The sequence below is a fragment of the Halichoerus grypus genome, chromosome 4, assembly GCF_964656455.1.
Source record: "Halichoerus grypus chromosome 4, mHalGry1.hap1.1, whole genome shotgun sequence".
Lineage (NCBI taxonomy): Eukaryota > Metazoa > Chordata > Mammalia > Carnivora > Phocidae > Halichoerus > Halichoerus grypus.
In genome coordinates, this window is record NC_135715.1 from 154,378,254 (window position 1) to 154,395,929 (window position 17,676).

Genomic DNA, 17,676 nt, shown 5'->3' on the forward strand with positions numbered 1-17,676 from the left:
CATGGCAAAAATTTTAAAGCAAGAACTACAAGGTCTCTATCTATATGTCTACGTGTGTTCACTGTAGATATGTAGCATTTTCTATCCCTGGATGGTATTGCTAAAATTAATTCATAAAAGAGCTCTATTTATTTATTTATTTTTTTTTAAGTATTTATTTATTTGAATGAGAGAGAGAGTGCGAGAGAACACAAGCAGGGAAAGCAGCAGACAGAGAGGGAGAAGCAGGTTCGCTGCAGAGCAGGGAGCCTGATGTGGGGCTCAATTCTAGGACCCTGGGATCATGACCTGAGCTGAAGGCAGATGCTTAACCACGCAGGCACCCCAAGAGCTCTATTTAATTGGCTTCGAATTAAGCACTTACACATTAAGCATTTCTAAACCTCAGAAATATAAGAGAAACTAACCCAAATAATTTTCAAGTTCACATGATATTAGGGTAATTTGCAGTAAATATAAGCTACTATAACTCTGTCAGTTTAATTACAGCCATGTCTTAGAGTTATCAACATTGAATATAATGCAGACATACAACTTTTATTATGCTTGGGTTTACAAGTCAAATAATTCAATCTTAACTCTGTTGAAAAGTTTGTCAGCAAAAACTAAGAATTATGGCTCATTTTATCTAATGTCTCATGAAGTTTTTGTGGGTAATCGAAGCATAATTACTGAGAGCAAGTTAATAGATAGGTGTGAGGTAAGAGTTTTTAGGTGAACATTTTAGCAAAAATTATGTTTTATGGTATGTGTACTTAAAAATAGTTTCCAGAATCTTTTTAGTAATCTGAAACTTTGAAGTATTGTGAAGTTAAATAGTAGAAATTTACTGAATATTTAGATAATTTCCAAATAAGATAAAATAATGAAAGATTAATTATTGAACATAGGTTTATCTACATTGGGCACCCTTATTAGAGAAAAACTAAAGATAAATTTGGATCTGATAGTAAACATGTTTTGCCCTTTATTAGAAGATTGTACTATGAAGAAGCACATATTTCAATAAATTATAAAATATATCAGTAATTTGCTGGTTTAACAGACAATTCACAACTGCTTACACTTAGTTTTCACACAAATTACAGTTTGTAAGGGTTATGAATTCTAATTGTTAGAACTTATAAAACTCAACTTATAAAACTTATAAAACTCAACTTATAAAATGTAAAACTCAACACCCAAAAAACAAATAATCCAATTAAAAAATAGGCCAAAAAAATGAGCAGAAGACATGAACAAACATTTCTCCAAAGAAGACATCCAGATCACCAACAGACACATGAAAAGATCCTCAACACCAGGGAAATGCAAATCAAAACTACAATGAGATATCACTTACACCTGTCAGAATGGCTAAAATCAACAACACAAGAAACAACAGGTGTTGGTGAGGAAGTAGAGAAAAAGGAACACTTGTGCATTGTTGGTGGGAATGCAAACTGATACAGCCAAGGTGGAAAACAGTATGGAGGTTCCTCAGAAAGTTAAATATAGTATTACCCTATGATCTAGCAATTGCATTACTAGGTATTTACCCAAAGAATACAAAAATACTAATTCAAAGGGATACATGCACCCCTATTTTTATAACAGCATTACTTACAATGGCCAAGATATGGAAGCAGCTCAAGTGTCCATCGATTAATGAATGTATAAAGAACATGTGGGTGAGTATTATTCAGCCTTTACAAAGAATGAAATCTTGCCATTTGCAATAACCTGACTAGAGAGTATAATGCTAAACAAAGTAAGTCAGTCAGAGAAAGACAAATTATCATATGATTCCACCCATATGTGAAATTTAAGAAAGAAAACAAATAAGCAAAGGGGAGAAAAGGGAGAGAGAAACCAAGAAACAGACTCTTCATTATAGAGAACAAATGGATGGTTACCAGAGGGGAGGTAGGTTGAGGGATGGATGAAATAGGTGATGGGGATTAAGGAGAACACTTGTTGTGATGAGCACTGGGTGATGATGGAATTGTTAAAAGAAAAAAAAAAAAATCCTATTTGTTACATGTGGTTAAAGCTACTAGAAATAGTAAGGGTAACATCTAAGGTTGACTTAATGGAGCCAATAAAGCCCCTTGGAAATATCAGCCTGGTACTTTGTTTACGGGGTTCCCAGCAGCCTTTATCAGAACTAAAATTGCCCTTTTTATTGAAGCCCTGTCAACTGAATATGAACAACTTGATAGAAACTTCAGAGAAATCATCATAACTGCTAATGTATGGATAATATTCATGCCAGTTACTGTGTGGCCATTCTTGAAAAGTAAAGTAAAATCTTTCCTCCCCAGCAATACTCTTTACTGATTAGTTTATAAAAACAGGGGCATTGAGGGGCGCCTGGGTGGCTCAGTCAGTTAAGTGTCTGCCTTCGGTTCGGTCATGATCCCAGTGTCCTGGGATCAAGCCCCCCATCAGGCTCCCTGCTCAGTAGGGAGTCTGCTTGTCCCTCCCCCTCTGCTTGTGCTCTCTCTCTAAAATAGATAGATAAAATCTTTAAAAAATATATGGAAAAAAAAAACCAGGGGCATTGAGAATAGGGAATAAGAAACTACTAAAGTCAAATGCTGATAAAGAGTGAATTTTGCATAAGATAAAATAAGGTATTCTCTCTGTTGTAGGAAAGAATTAAGCAGATGAAAGCAAATATTTCTCACTATTCTTTCTTACTTATCTCACTGACATAAGAGAAAATTGGTACACTATTCATTTCATGTCACCACCTGGGGTAATATGTTTTGACCCTATAGATAAAAATGTTAAATCAAATGAGTTTATATAAATCATTAGTCTGATGTCTGTGTTTGTGTGTGTATATTTAATTTTGATAGAATTAATAACTTCATTTTTCCTAATGTTCTGAGAGATTACAGAGTCAGTCATATAGTAGGTGCTTAATTAATACTTATGAATATAATTGAAGAAAAATAATAATTTAAATAAAAATATAATCAGTGTGTTGAATATAGTGATATAACTTGTACATTTATATGAAGATTACCTAAATATGTATCTTCCCAGAGGGAAACATAGATTAATTAAATGTAAACATACATTTCAGACTTGGATTGGTGCTAAAAATATGCTTGAGAATATGTGGTGGGAAGGAAAATAGGGGTAAAAATGTATTGCTTTGTTTGCTTTGTTTTACTTGGTCATTTTTTCATATCCTGCAGGTGTAATTTTCTTTTAAATTATATTTTACATTATTAAAATTCATATACAGGAATTTATTTTATTAACAATTATTATATAAAAATACTGCAGTTCAATACTGCTCAACCACACGGATATGAATTTGACTTTTTAAAACATGTTCTTTTAAAACCTGCTTAAAAATAATGACCTTTTGTTTCCTCTCTATATTACCTTTCAGGGTGTGTTTACCATTAATCTGTACCCAATTAACACTTCATACTAATTCCTCAGGCATTCATGAGCAGGGAATTATAAGGGCTAATTCCCCTGAAAGTCAGAGAGAAACAGTGAGTCACTGGGGATTGCAAGAACTTTTATTTAATTTTTCTTTAAATGTTAAACAGGTTTTAAAGAAGCATTTATAAACAGGTAGTATGAGAAATAAACCCTTTAATATGGATAATGAAGAACAAAGACTGGCAACTAAAACTCACTGCATATAGAACTGCCTTGAGCAACCATATAATTCATCATCTAAACTGATCATTTTGAAAAAGTGCCATTAATTACAATGAACCTGCATGTGTGGCCTGTGTCTGTGCCAAATGAAGACAATGTGTGATCATCTTAGTACTGCCTATTCAGGAGTTTTCAACGTATATCAATACAAAGGTAACAGCTTAGTTGCAAGGGCTATTTCTCAGAGGCAAGAAGCAACAAGAGTGTCAGCTGTCTCTACACTCAAAATGCTCTTTAAAATGTTGAATTCAAATTTTAAATAATAATTAAAAATAAATGTTTTGAAAATCACTGGACAATTTGGTTAATATCGTATTACTTTTAAAATGGACATTTTCTTTCATATATATATATGTATAGGTATAACTAGTATATACTAGCATATATACTAGTGGCTTTAACTAGTATAACTAGTATATATACTAGTTAAAGCCACAAAGAAAGAAGTCTTTGAAATAAAATAAGCTGTTTATAATTTCCTTCAGAGTAAGAAATATTCTAAATATGTACTTACAAAAAGGAAATAAATTCATTAGAATATTATCTACATTATAGAAGTTATCTCATGTTTCTTAATCCTATTAAAATAGCTTTAAAGAAAATAAATACATTTAATAAAATAAAATAACTTTAAAGAATAAAATATAGGAGATAAACCTTAATCATAATTTTAGCATGTGACACAAAATAACAATATACTGTATAATTTTTGTCTTTGGAATTCTGCTAGAAATATCACTTTATTTTTTACGAAAAGTGTTTTAAAATTTAAATATATTCTAAGTAGCTTTAAATGGTTACTATATGTACCCTACTTTTTTCATATTATTGCTCTTTAAAGAAGCAAAGTATTAGTCCTATAAAATGGTCTGCATCATGTATTCACCATTTAATTCAGTAATATTGAAAATCAGTTGGGATTTTGGCATGAAGTTCATGTCACACTCAAAATAACTGATGATAATTTAATGAAGGGACTATTTTCAAAGGTGTGGCCAGGGGCCAAAAAGAGCAAGGAAACTTACCACCCCTATAACTGAGCTGCCAAGGAGAGGAAGTGATTACTGGTACCCAGAGGTAACAGTTTTACCAATAGGAAGTATTCTTCCTACAATCTCTCACCGACAAGGGCTATAAGACTACAGAGTACTAAGAGGTTCCTTAGTGAATTACCCTGGATTCTTGATATCACTTATACATAGAACCTAAGGAAAACAAAGTAGAGAAACAGAGTAGAATGGTGGTTGCCAGGGCTGGGCAGTGGAAGGAAATGGGGAGATACTGGTTAAAAGGTACAAACCTCCAGTTATAAGATAAATAATTTGGGGGTATCTAATGTACGGTATGGTGATTATAGTTAACAATACTATATTATGTTGTTGAAAGTTGCTAAGGAGATCTTAAAAATGTTCTTACCACACACACACAAAAGATAATTATGTGAGGTGATGGAGGTAACTAACCCTATTGTGGTAATCATTTTGCAAGATACAAATAAACCAAATTGTTACATTATATACCTTAAACTAACACAATGTTGAATTTCAATTATATCTCAATAAAGCTGGGGGGGAGAACTCCTTGTAGTTATTCTGTAGCAACAATTAGGATCTACTACATTGGTCAATATTGTACCCTCATTCTTCCAGAGGATCATAAAATGAGGAAGTAGTCCCACACTTAATGTTCCACTTTTGCTATCTTGTAATCTTAATAATTTTAACTTTGAACTTGTATTTTTGTATGAGAAGTCTGATGGGACACTGGAGTATGTATATGAGCAGAGGAAGTACATGTAATATGCATTTTCACTGGTTTCTTATCTCTTAATTTGCATATAATACTTGCAATACCACATAAGCACAGAATGCTGTTAGATCGATTATGTGAGGGAGTCCAATGAGCAAAGCAAAAACAAGAACAGCATGCTGGCTCAACAACTGGGCAGGTGGAAGCCTCTGACAACTTGCCATGTTCTGCACTGAAACAGAGCTTGCTTGAAATGCAGGAAGAAGGCAATGGAATTATAAGAAACCAAAAGACCAAGGAACCCTACCATATCCTTTCTCACTTGTGGTACTCCCACGTATTCGCCGTGCATTTATTCTGGAAATGATGACAGAGTGAAAGAAAGAAAAGGCAACTACAGTTCCTTTTCCTTTCAGTTTTTCTTTACTCATTAGTAAGCCAAAGGTAGAGTGTTGATAGAATGTGCACAGATCAAAAAGTGAAATAAAAGCAATTAAATTAGTTTTCTGCAGCACTTCTGCTCTTCTGGTCAGAAGAAAATACATATTCAAATGAATTGTGTACTTTTTGTGATTCTGAGTATGAGTTCAATGTTTTTATATTTGCATTTAAAATTGTCATTATACAACATAAAAATTAACATTAACATTTGATAATAGTTTATTTTGGTTTTTTAAACCTAAGATGATATTAAATAGCAAATGCAAACCTATGACAAGTTGACAGATACTGGGAAAGAAAAATGCCTTATATTTTAGTACTATTAAAGGTACTTTTTTCCTGCTTTTTGAACATTTTCATTTTGCTTTGGGGCCCACAAATAAGAACTCCCTTTTCCTACTGAAATAGGAAAACCAATTCTATTGTAATCTTTCCCTTGAATATCTCCAGCCTACTAAAGAGCTTTTGCAGGAATTCTGATGTTCTCTCTTTTCATAATATATTTTTAATGAACTTTGTGAGGGATATGATTGAGAAATATATGATTATATTGCACGTAAACCTAAGTTCCAACATTCCCAACTCCCTAGATTTTGGATTCCTTCAACAACATTTCAAGGAAATCCAGGTTTTGCAACCCCGTTGACTATAGGTAACCTTAAGCAAAGGCTTCAATTAACTAACACAACTGACTAATCATACCACTTAATTATGATCAAACCAACACATTGAAACCTGAATGCTGGATGTGCCACATTCATTAATAAATTCAGTTTAATCAAGCTTTATATTTCATTCTCTCTTGGACTACAATGCTTCCACGTACTTATATATTCCCCATGCTTGCTGATACAAATTAGCCACTCTTTCCCTGTCTTAGCTGACTCCTCCCTGTGTAGACTTATACGAGAGTTGCTGTTTTGAGATCAATCTCTCCTTATGGGTTTAGACTTTAGAGGAATACGAGATGGGGTTGGGGGAGTGGTGACCCTGAGGGTAAAGGCATCTCCTTGTAAGGCAAATTATAATCATGAAAATCTTTTATACAGAGGAAGGTTGAGTCCTTCATTAGGAAGGGAAGCTGATTTGGTCAGATAGCTTCAGGAAGATTTATAGGTTCACATTTGTACCTTTGTTTCTGTTTGCCCAAATACTCCTACCCCATGTCTCAGGGTTTCATTCCTTCCCCACATCTTCCCTTAACTTAGTATAAGAAATCAAGTGGTAATATAGGCTTGTTTAGTACGATGCTACTTAAGGAGACTCTGGCCTTGATTCTGAAATATCCTGCCTGCAATTCTAGAAGACAAGCCTGGGATACAGGCTTTCTGATTTTATACCAGTTATGATTTTAAGGCCTCAATTTGACCTTTTACTTGTGTATACTTTCAAGGGTCTTTGAAGCTAGCCTCCCAAATCACAACCTTTGTAATCACTGACTGTGATGCCACCTCCCGCCATTGATTACCAGGGCCCCATCTCCCTTTACAAGTAAGTTACCTACATATTCCTCAATTACGTTAACAACTATATGTCAAAATTCCATTTTGAAGGTCTGGCCACTCCAAATACCAGTGAAATTCCCAGAATGAGAAAAATAGTACACTCTGTATAAATTACACACATACTATATAAATTAAAAGCTGATAAAGAAGAAAAGAGAATGAAAGTATTACACTATTTCAAAAGAAGGTAGGAAAGGGTAAGTAAAGTTACGGAACAGATGTGACAATAAAAAATAATTATCAAGAAGGCAGAATTCAACCCAATATTTCATTAATTACATAAAAGTAAAGGGATAAAACACTCCAACTGCAAGTCATAATTGCAAAAAAAATTAACGACAAAAACAAGATGTTTCAAGTAATGAGCCACAGTAATTTATTTTTCTTTTATAATCTAAAATTATTTTCACTAAAAATTTAACATTGATAAACCAAAATCCTATTCAAATATTGAGTTCTATGAATTCATAAGTATAGGTAATTGCTATGAAATATTTAAAATATCTTATATCATCTTGCTTTAATATGCAAATACTTTTGAGTGTTTATCTATTTTTAACTCTATAAAGTGTATCTAAATAGATTACTTACTACAGTAACCATGTGGCAGAAAACAGAGAGAAAATCTTAATCAAGTTTTACAATTAATTCAGTTGGTATTGTTCTCATTTTAACTTTTCTAAGAATGCTGAGTGATAAAAGCAATCTGAAGTATAATAGTATTTTCAATAATAGTAGTTACTGTCTTTCTAATGGAGCTTTAAGTATAGCTTTATACAAAATGATTAAAATCATATTTTATAGTAAAAGCTAAATGGATGAAAATGGTGTAATTAAACAAATGGCTATAAATTAAGTAATTTTAAAAGATAAAATCATATGTAAACCATTTGGAAAGTCACTGCTAAACCACTTCATCTGAAAAGACATTGCTGACAGCTTAAAAATGTTAGAGATTTGATATTAGAAGGCTCCTTGATCACAAGAGCAAAAAAATATGTTATAAAGTTATTTTTAAATACATTACATATATTTAACAACATGTATTTTCCAAGGAAACACAAAGAAAACAGCTAGATATTTTCTAAATATTAAATAATTTGTTTCTAATTTTTATCAGTGATCTTTGACTACAAAGTGTCCATTAGGAAACAAAACCATTCTCTGATGAAAATGTAAGTGAAAGGCAGACAACTATAAAGTTTGGTGAACATGAGACACAAAAACAGAACCTTAGTTTCTTTTCTAAATTGCCTTGTATATGAGATGTTATTTCTCATCACCATTTAAAGTAATGCAGGAAAAAATATGTAGATCTTAGTGAGAAATTAAAACTATGTAATAATTAGATTTCACTGAATGTAATCCCTGTATTGATTCTTATATTTACCTTAGGATAAGATCCCTCAGGCTATTTCATGTTGTCTTTGTGCATTTGATAACTCTCTTTCACTGAGGTAAGCCATACTTCTTCCATTATGCACTAAGATTGGAACAGAATTACATTATGAACTTAACAACAGTAGGAAGCAATGAAAGGCAGCCTTAGCTCAGAGACTGATATGTTAGGTTGAATACTCTCACTTCCCCATGTCACTAATATCCTGCAATCTGAATTCTTAACATAGGTTTTAGCATAGATTTTAGCATAGGTTTTAGGTTTTAGCATAGATGTTGTGGGGATCACATTGAATCCGTCCTCCATTGAACACTTCCTCACACTTTCCAATCCTGTGGTTCCTGTAATTTGTTTCCTGATTGTTGAATCTCTTAAAATCTTTAAGCCTCTTGGAATGAAAAGACTGTCCACTCCATCTGTATCACCTTCTTTTCCTACCTTCTCAATACACATGTTTTTGCTACAAGGACTGTTCTAGTCATCGTGCCAAAATATTTTGCTTAAACCATCTCATTAAATTCTTACAGCAGTTATAGGAACTGATATGATTAACATACCCATTTCACAGAGAAAGAACATGAGACCTTGAAACAATTTAAGAAGTTTATCCAAAGTAACAGAAAGAGCTTACTTAATACTAAAGTCCAAGAAAAGATGGATAGAGTTCATTTTCTGATTAAGCTTTTTCTGCCTCTTCTCTGAGAAAAAATTATGATTTCAGAATTTTCTTGTATATCCGTGGGTTTATCTGTTCAAAATTCTGTTCCATGTTTTCATTGGTGTTGATGAGAAGAAACAGGGGATAAGATCTGTCAGTAAAAACCCAGTGGGATTTTCAGCTAAAGCCTGCCTGACATTCAAAAGGAGCAAAGGTTACCAATTGCCTCTCCTATCATAATTCACACTGAGATACTTACTACTGGCCTCACCCAAGACTGAACTCTAGGGAATTTACAGTTCATAGGAAAATATTCTCTCCTAATGATTCATGTTTCAAATTGAGTAGAAAAATGATGAGGGAATTAGTGCAAACCACACTGTGCAGTTTTAGAAAGCAGACTCACAAAGAACTAACATTAAAAAAAAAACACCTAGCTTTCTCAGTAATCTGAACTTTTGTTTCAAAAATGCTTAATAAAAATTAACATACTAGAGCTAATAAATTCAATGAAGACTATTTACCTTGGACCCCTAAAGAGTCAGTAGCCATTGCTTATAAAGATGCTTAAAAGAGAACTGAGAATTTATATTTAATATAAGCAAATTATTGTGAAGAACCAGTATTTTTAGTATAGAAAATAATAGAAAAATAAAAAAATAGAAAAATTATGTAAAAACATTGTAGTAATTTTGAATATGAAATATCAGTGTCAAATCAAAATGTAAATGTATATATTTATATTTATATATAAATATCTGGTTCAGTCTCCTAAGGGACTCTAAAAGCAATAATGCTTTAGTAGCAATGTATGTCTCTAGTTCACAGATTTGGGCCTCTAATTGTCATTTTATCTTAAAGGCAGTAGGGCTAATTGCAGGAATGTCTGATTCTGGGTCGGAGGAGCAAGGTATAATATGAGTCTGAACCATCCTGTTGTACAAGAAAATAAGGAAACAAATGGGAGTTGTATCAAAAGGACAGAGAAGCCAGATTAAAGTTGCGTTCATAGACAAAAGTGAGTTATGCTGAATTAGCACATATAAGAAAGACTGTTATTGACAGAAACACTTCATATGTAAAATTCCATTGCTCCATAAAAATATTCAAAATAGTAAAAGCAAAAAGCAAAACAAAAAGCCTATTTGCCACAATTTTAAGTAACTATGATAAGAACTACTTATTCTCAAAATTGACAGATAAAAGAAAAGAATTATGCATTAACCCTGTTTCACAGTAGAGAATGTATAGTCCTACTTAATCAGAGAAAGATCTTTTTAACAAGAGAATGACAACAATTAAATTTAAAAAGAATGATAGAATTAGAAAATCACCATTTTGTAATCCCAATGAAATAACTGATTTCATAATAATCATCACTGGTCCTAAACCAGTATCTAAAAGACTAATGAGATGCCATGTATTTGTGTTGTAACAAAGCACACTCCACAGATTACTTGTTCACAATGAATTTTCATTACTTTGCATCAGTGATCAGTCTTACTATCACTCGACCAGATGTTACATACCTCCTGACATCTTCCAATATGAAGTTCATAGGACCAACTCTGAAGTACATTTCCAAGAAATATTTAACCTGAATCTATTCAGTCTCTTAGATCTAACTTTCTAGTTACAGTAATTCCAGTAGTGAATGAAAAATTCATGTAAAAATGCTCAAATCAGAAGGTGGGACATTCTAGAAGCTCTTCAACAAGTCAGTACCATAGAGGAATAAAGGGTGTGTGTGTGTGTGTGTGTGTGTGTGTGTGTGTGTGTGTGCGTGCACACGCACATGTGTTTGGCCATGAGTGTTTGTATCGGTGTTGTCTTTTAAACTGAAATGATGTAAAGACATACCAACCAAGTGAAATGCATGATTCTTGATGAATACTGATCAAATGAAACCAGCATAAAAGATATTTGGTGAACTGGTAAATAAATGTGACTAAGGCCAGATTTTAGATGGTTAAGTAATTATTTATTTTGCTAGGTCTGATGACATAGTGGTTATGTTAGGAAAATGATCTTATTTTGTATAGATGCCAAGTGAATTATTTATGTCTGATCTGATATGTTTTATTAACCTATTTCAAATACTTTAGTAAAAGCATAAATAGATGGATCAAATGTAGCAAAATTAATTATTAACAGTGCTAAATCTTACTGAGGGGATATGGGTATTCTTTGCTTTTCTATATGTCCTAACTATGCCTTACAAAAAGCAAACTCATTAACCACACAAAATTTGCACTGTAGTCAAGTTGGCAGTTATTTATGCCTCAATATGAAATTGAAATTGAAATCTGGTCACTTGTTATATTTATATATCATAGTCTAAGATCAAGCTCATCTTAAATAACACTAATAAAGCCAAATTTGTAGAAATGGGTACCTAAGGACAAACCCAGAAACCTTGCTGATTCTTTTAAGGTATCCTACTCACAACTTAATGATTAGGAAAAAGCAAGGATCCTTGTTAACATGCTGATTACCTGTTTCAGAGTGTAGGGGTAGAATGTCTACATTTTTTTCTGGCTTTCTAAATAACCACAAATCATTCATAGATCAATTTAATACTTTGTCACCTTGAAAGGCTGATATCTTGACTTTGAAGAAGTAAGCTTGTGAAATAGAGATGGACACTGTAAGACAGAGTACGGACTGTAAGCAGAAATGTTAGAATCCCTTTTCTGATTTCTATGCCTCTCTAAGGATAGTTTTGCATCTGTAAAGAAGAACCAGCTTTGGGTATGTACTGTGGAAGAGACAGAGAGTACCAAATGAAAAAATGGCATGAGGATGTGTGGTACAAAAGAAGGGAAGCAAAACAAAACCAAAACCAAATCCTTCCTGTGACACAGTCCGGCTGCAGCCGGCTCTTTATGTCATATCTATATACAGTTCAAAACATTCCAGAATGTTTCCTAAGAACAGTATTTTGTTTTTGAAAGATAACAAATGCTGAAATTCTAGTATTTTTCTTGACCCTTAATTGGCTTTACTTTACTTATGTCTTATAGTTACCTGGGTCTGAATATATATTGCATTTTGAAAAACCCTGATCTCTGAGGAGGAAAAAATGAATTCTGGCATAACATCAAAACTGGTGGCTCCAAATTCAGGATCATTCAGCTTAATATATTATTTCTTGTCAAAAACATTTGAAGGCTTAGAAAACACCTTCAATTTGTTTTTTAATTCTCTAATACCACCTTCACCCTGTCTGTAACACATACTCCTAGAATTGTTCCTTAGGGAATCTGACAATCTTAACAGGTAAACGTATAATTATAACCAGTATAAAAAGCAGAAGATTTTCTAAATGCTCATAAATTGATTTATTTTTAATGTCAGAGCTGAGGCACTAGCAGTTCTGTAGAATTTACAGATTTAAGTGTTAAGAGTGTTGACATTTTCTACCGCATGCCAGTATATTTATTCATTCATCCTGAGTGATTATAGAATCTTATAAAAATTCGTATACACTCCTTGCTTGGGCATAAGATAAACAACCTTCTCTTATTTTGTATATTACCATCAATAATGATAGCTTTATTTGATAATGTTTATTTTACAGAAATATATTCACATATTAGAATGCATTTGTATTTATGAAATGAATCTATTTCAGTATTCACTATTTCAGTATTCACTATTTCAATAACTAGTTGGTTATTAAAATTGGTTAAAAAATAGAAAACAACTGCTTTACTTAACTTTTTACCATGCATCTACTACGTTCTCAGAACTGAGAGTCACTGCCATTGATGCGGAAGTGGTACTGTGTGCAGGATTTGAGGGCTAAGATTAACTTTCAGGGACTCAAGCAGAGATTCCCCTGTGCTTCCAAGGTTTCAGTTCCTTTTTAAGAAGGCTTAGGAGATAACATAATAAGGGCCAAGAACTTCCACTTTCCAAAATCCTGGCAATACTACCAAGAGATATAGCCTTGTACTTCATCAAAGAGGAAGGTTCCCTGGACTCTTGTAAAGAATTAGGCAGGTTTCTAAAGCTGGGTAATTACGAGTATGTAAACCCAATAAAATTTCTCATCCTCAAACAGTATGTATGCTCCTGGTTATTGAGATTAAAAAGAAGGTTTAGTCAACAGAAATATGAACTCTGATATGAAAAAGTCGATAGAGAAATATAAAAGATGTAAAACTGAGAAAATAAATGTAAACCCACAACAAGATATGTCGACAAATAAATCTGAGAGTCTAAGTATTAGATGCATGCAATGATTAAAACAAACCCTACAACTTAGATAGTAGTGCCCAGGGGAAAATGACATTTGAAAATGTAATTTCAACAGAATGTATACAATGCAACAATATAGCTAAACACAGTAATTATAGAAATTAAAAGAGGGGCATCTAAACATTTTGGGGAGAAAGGAAGTGAGGAAAAAGCTGATTCTTAGAAGGCAAGTAGAGATGATCCATGTTTACAAAGGATGGAAAGGAAATCCAAGAAGAATTATTGTTACCAAAGTCAGAGGCATCAAAGAATATAATGTATCTTTTGGAAACTACCAATTTGGTACTGAAGAACTGTAAATTATACAGGGGAAATGGTAATAAGAAGACTTAGGATATGGCTACAATTCTGATCTTGAAAGGCATGGTTATTTTAGGAAATTTACACTACCCTCTATGAAACAAGGAGATTTTAAAGGACAATTGGTCACTCTGCCAGAAATTAGAGAATATAAACTTCAGGAGGAAAAAACTGGATTCATGAAAAATAATTAATGATTATTATACTGAAGGCAAGAGATAACGATGTCTAAACTAGGGCACTAAGGGCAGAACGAGTTTCAAGAGGCTTTGTGTGTGTGTGTGTGTGTGTGTGTGCATGTGCATGGGAAAGATGTAACAGAGTATCTTCATAGGTGGAGATATAAATTTAGGTGAAGTTCACATAACATACAATTAGCTATTTTAAAGGGTAAAATTTAGTCATATTTAATGTATTCACAATGTCAGTCACCAGCTCTAAATTTTATGCTATAAAAACACCTTCTACAGTTAAGTAATCACTTCTCATTCTCCCCCTCTATCCCTTGGTAACCTATGATCTGCTTTCTCTTTCTATAGATTTGCCTATTATAAATATATCATGTCAGAAATTATACAATATGTGACTTTTTTTGGTCTGGCTTCTCTGATTTAGCATAATATTTTCAAGGTTAATCTAAGCTATAGTACACATCCACAGTTTGTTCCTCTTTATGGCTGAATAGTAGTCCATTGTATGTATGTACCAAAATTTGTTTATCCATTTATCCACTGATGGACACAGAGGTTGTTTTGGCTTTTCATTATTATAAATAATGCTGCTATAAATATTTGTATACAAACTTTTGTGTGGACATATGCTTGCATTTCTCTTGGATATATACCTAGGAATGGAATTATTGAGTCATATAGTAATTCCACGTTTAATTCTTTGAAGAACTACCAAACTAAATGTCTTCTACAGTGGCTGCACCTTTTATATCCCCACTAGCAATGGGCAGGAGTTCGAAGATCACATCTTCACCAACACTTATTTTCCATTTGTTTTAATTAAAGCCATCATAGTGCGTGTGGAGTGACATCCCATCATGGTTTTGATTTGCATTTTTTAATGACCAATTATGTTGAACATCTTTCATATTCTGATTACACTTTTAATATGTATTCAATATTTATATGATATATAAGTATATATTCTATTTTTGGAGGATATGTCTATTTAAGACTTTTCCCATTTTTTAATTGGGTTGTCTTTTTTATTAGGTTATAAGTGTTCTTAATGTCTTCTGGATATTAAATTGTTATCAGTTACGATTTGAAGATATTTTTGGCAATTATTTAGGTTGTCTCTCCACATTCTTGATAATGTTCATTGATGTACAAATATTTTTAATTTGAATGCAGTCCTATTTATCTAGTTTTGTTGCTGTTTATGTGTTTAGTATCAAAATGAAGAATCCATTTCCAAATCTGAAGTCATGAATGGTGGGCTCTATGTTTCCTTCTGACAGCTTCATGGTTTTAGCTCCTTTAAGTCATTTATCTACTTCAAGTTAATTTTTGTATATGGAATGAGAATGGGTTTATTTCTGTATTCTCAATTCTATGACATCAGTCTACATCTCTCTTTATGCCAGTATTATACTGTTTTAATTACTGTAGCCTCATAGTAAGTTTTGAAATTGGTAAATATGATTCCTCATGCTTTGGTTTCATTTTTCAATATTGTTTTGAATATTTAGGGTCTCTTGCAATTCCATTTGATTTTGAAGATAAACTTTTCTATTTTTGCAAAAGATGTCATTGGAATTTTGATAGAGACTGCATTGAATCCATTGATCTCTTTGGTGAAAATATTGTCATTTTAGTATTAAATCTTTCAAAGCACGAATATGGTATGGTATGTCTTTCCATTTATTTAGGTTTTCTTTAATTTCTCCAGAATGTTTTGTAGTTTTCAGCATACAAATCTTTCACCTATTTGATTAAATTTATCCCTAGGTATTTTATTCTTTTGGATATTATCATAAGTGAAAATGTTTTCTTAAATTCCTTTTTGGATTGTTCATTGCTGGTACAGAGAAACAAAGCCAATTTTTATGTGAAGAGAGCCTTTTAAGATATATATTTAAAGCACCTATTATTAGTTGGTAACATGGGACTAAGTTTTAAAGAATATTTCTAGCCTTTTGCAAATATCTTCTCCCATTACATAGGTTGCGTTTTAGTTTTGTTGATTGTTTCCTTCACTGTGCAGAAGCTTTTTATCTTATGAAGTCCCAACTTTTGCAAATGACCTATCTGATAAAGTGTTAGTATCCGAAATCTATAAAAAACTTACCAAACTCAACACCCAAAAAACAAATAATCCAGCTAAGAAATGGGCAGAAGACATGAACAGACATGTTTCCAAATAAGACAATCAGATGGCTAACACACACATGAAAAGATGCCACACACCACTCTTCATCAGGGAAATACAAATCAAAACTATGATGAGATACCACCTCACTCATGTCAGAATGGCTAAAATTAACAAAACAGGAAATAACAGATGTAGGTGAGGATGTGGAGAAAGGGGAAACTTTTTGCACTGTTGGTGGGAATGCAAACTGGTGCAGCCATTCTGGAAAACAGTAGGAAGGTTCCTCAAAATGTTAAAAAGAGAACTACCCTATAACCCAGCAATTGCACTACTAGGTATTTACCCAAAAGATACAAAAATACTGACTTGAAGGGGCACATGCAACCTGATGTTTATAGCAGTATTATCAACAACAGCCAAACTATGGAAAGAGCCCAAACGTCCAACAACTGAGGAGTAGATAAAGAAGAAGTGGTGTGTGTGTATGTATGTATATGTAGATATATATCTACAAACACACACACACACACACACACAGAGGAATAGTAGTCATCGATCCAAAAGAATAAAATCTTGTCATTTGCAACTGACATGGATGGAGCCAGAGCATATTATGCTAAGCAAAATAAGTCAGAGAAAGACAAATATCCTATGATTTCACCTATATGTGGAATTTAAGAAACAAAACATGAACATGGGGGAAGGGGAAAAAAGAGAGAGGGAAGCAAACCATAAGAGACTCTTAACTATAGAGAACAAAGTGAGGGTTGAGGGAGGGGAGATGGGCAGGGGATGGACTGAACGGGTGATGGGTATTAAGGAGGGCACTTGTTGGGATAAGCACTGGATGTTATATGTAAGTGGTCAATCACTAAATTCTACTCCTGAAACCAGTATCACACTGTATGTTAACTAACTTGAATTTAAGTAATATCTTAAATAAAATAAAATTGCTACAAAGTAATAGGTCTAATAAGAGGCAGTTTTGAGCCTAAATAAATAAATAAATAACTATTTCTAGCCTTACCAGAGAGCACAAGGCTGGTGAGGAGGTCCCTCCCGTGCCCACGGCTTTTGCTCCAGAACACGCCGCCTTGCCCTGGCCCGGCCTCAGGGGATAGGCTCCGCTGCAAAGTGATTCTTAGGGAGGCAGAAGTCAAGGAATTCACGAGCATTGAGGTTTGCTTAATAGGTGGTGCGAGCCAACCTCCTCCTGGAAAAGTCTAAGAGGCGGGGACTGACTGAACCAGAGCACCTGGAAACTTCTCAAGCCAGGACTCCCCGGCCAGCACCGGTAGAACTGCCCAGACCCCAAGATCCCGTGAAATTAGGCTTCTGGGAAGTGTAGTCGTGGCTGCAGTGCCTAG

At 33.4% G+C, this 17,676-nt stretch overlaps 1 long non-coding RNA gene across 1 annotated transcript in view; it reads right to left on the minus strand.

The window, feature by feature from the left end:
- Positions 1-17,369, minus strand: part of LOC118525800 (uncharacterized) — a 72,973-nt gene extending 55,604 nt beyond the window's left edge. The window contains exons 1-2 of the long non-coding RNA XR_004912317.2: positions 17,337-17,369; positions 8,755-8,847 (exon numbers count right to left, since the gene is read on the minus strand). This is a non-coding gene — a long non-coding RNA (uncharacterized LOC118525800). The remainder of the gene's footprint in view (positions 1-8,754; positions 8,848-17,336) is intronic.
- Positions 17,370-17,676: the final 307 nt, after the last annotated feature.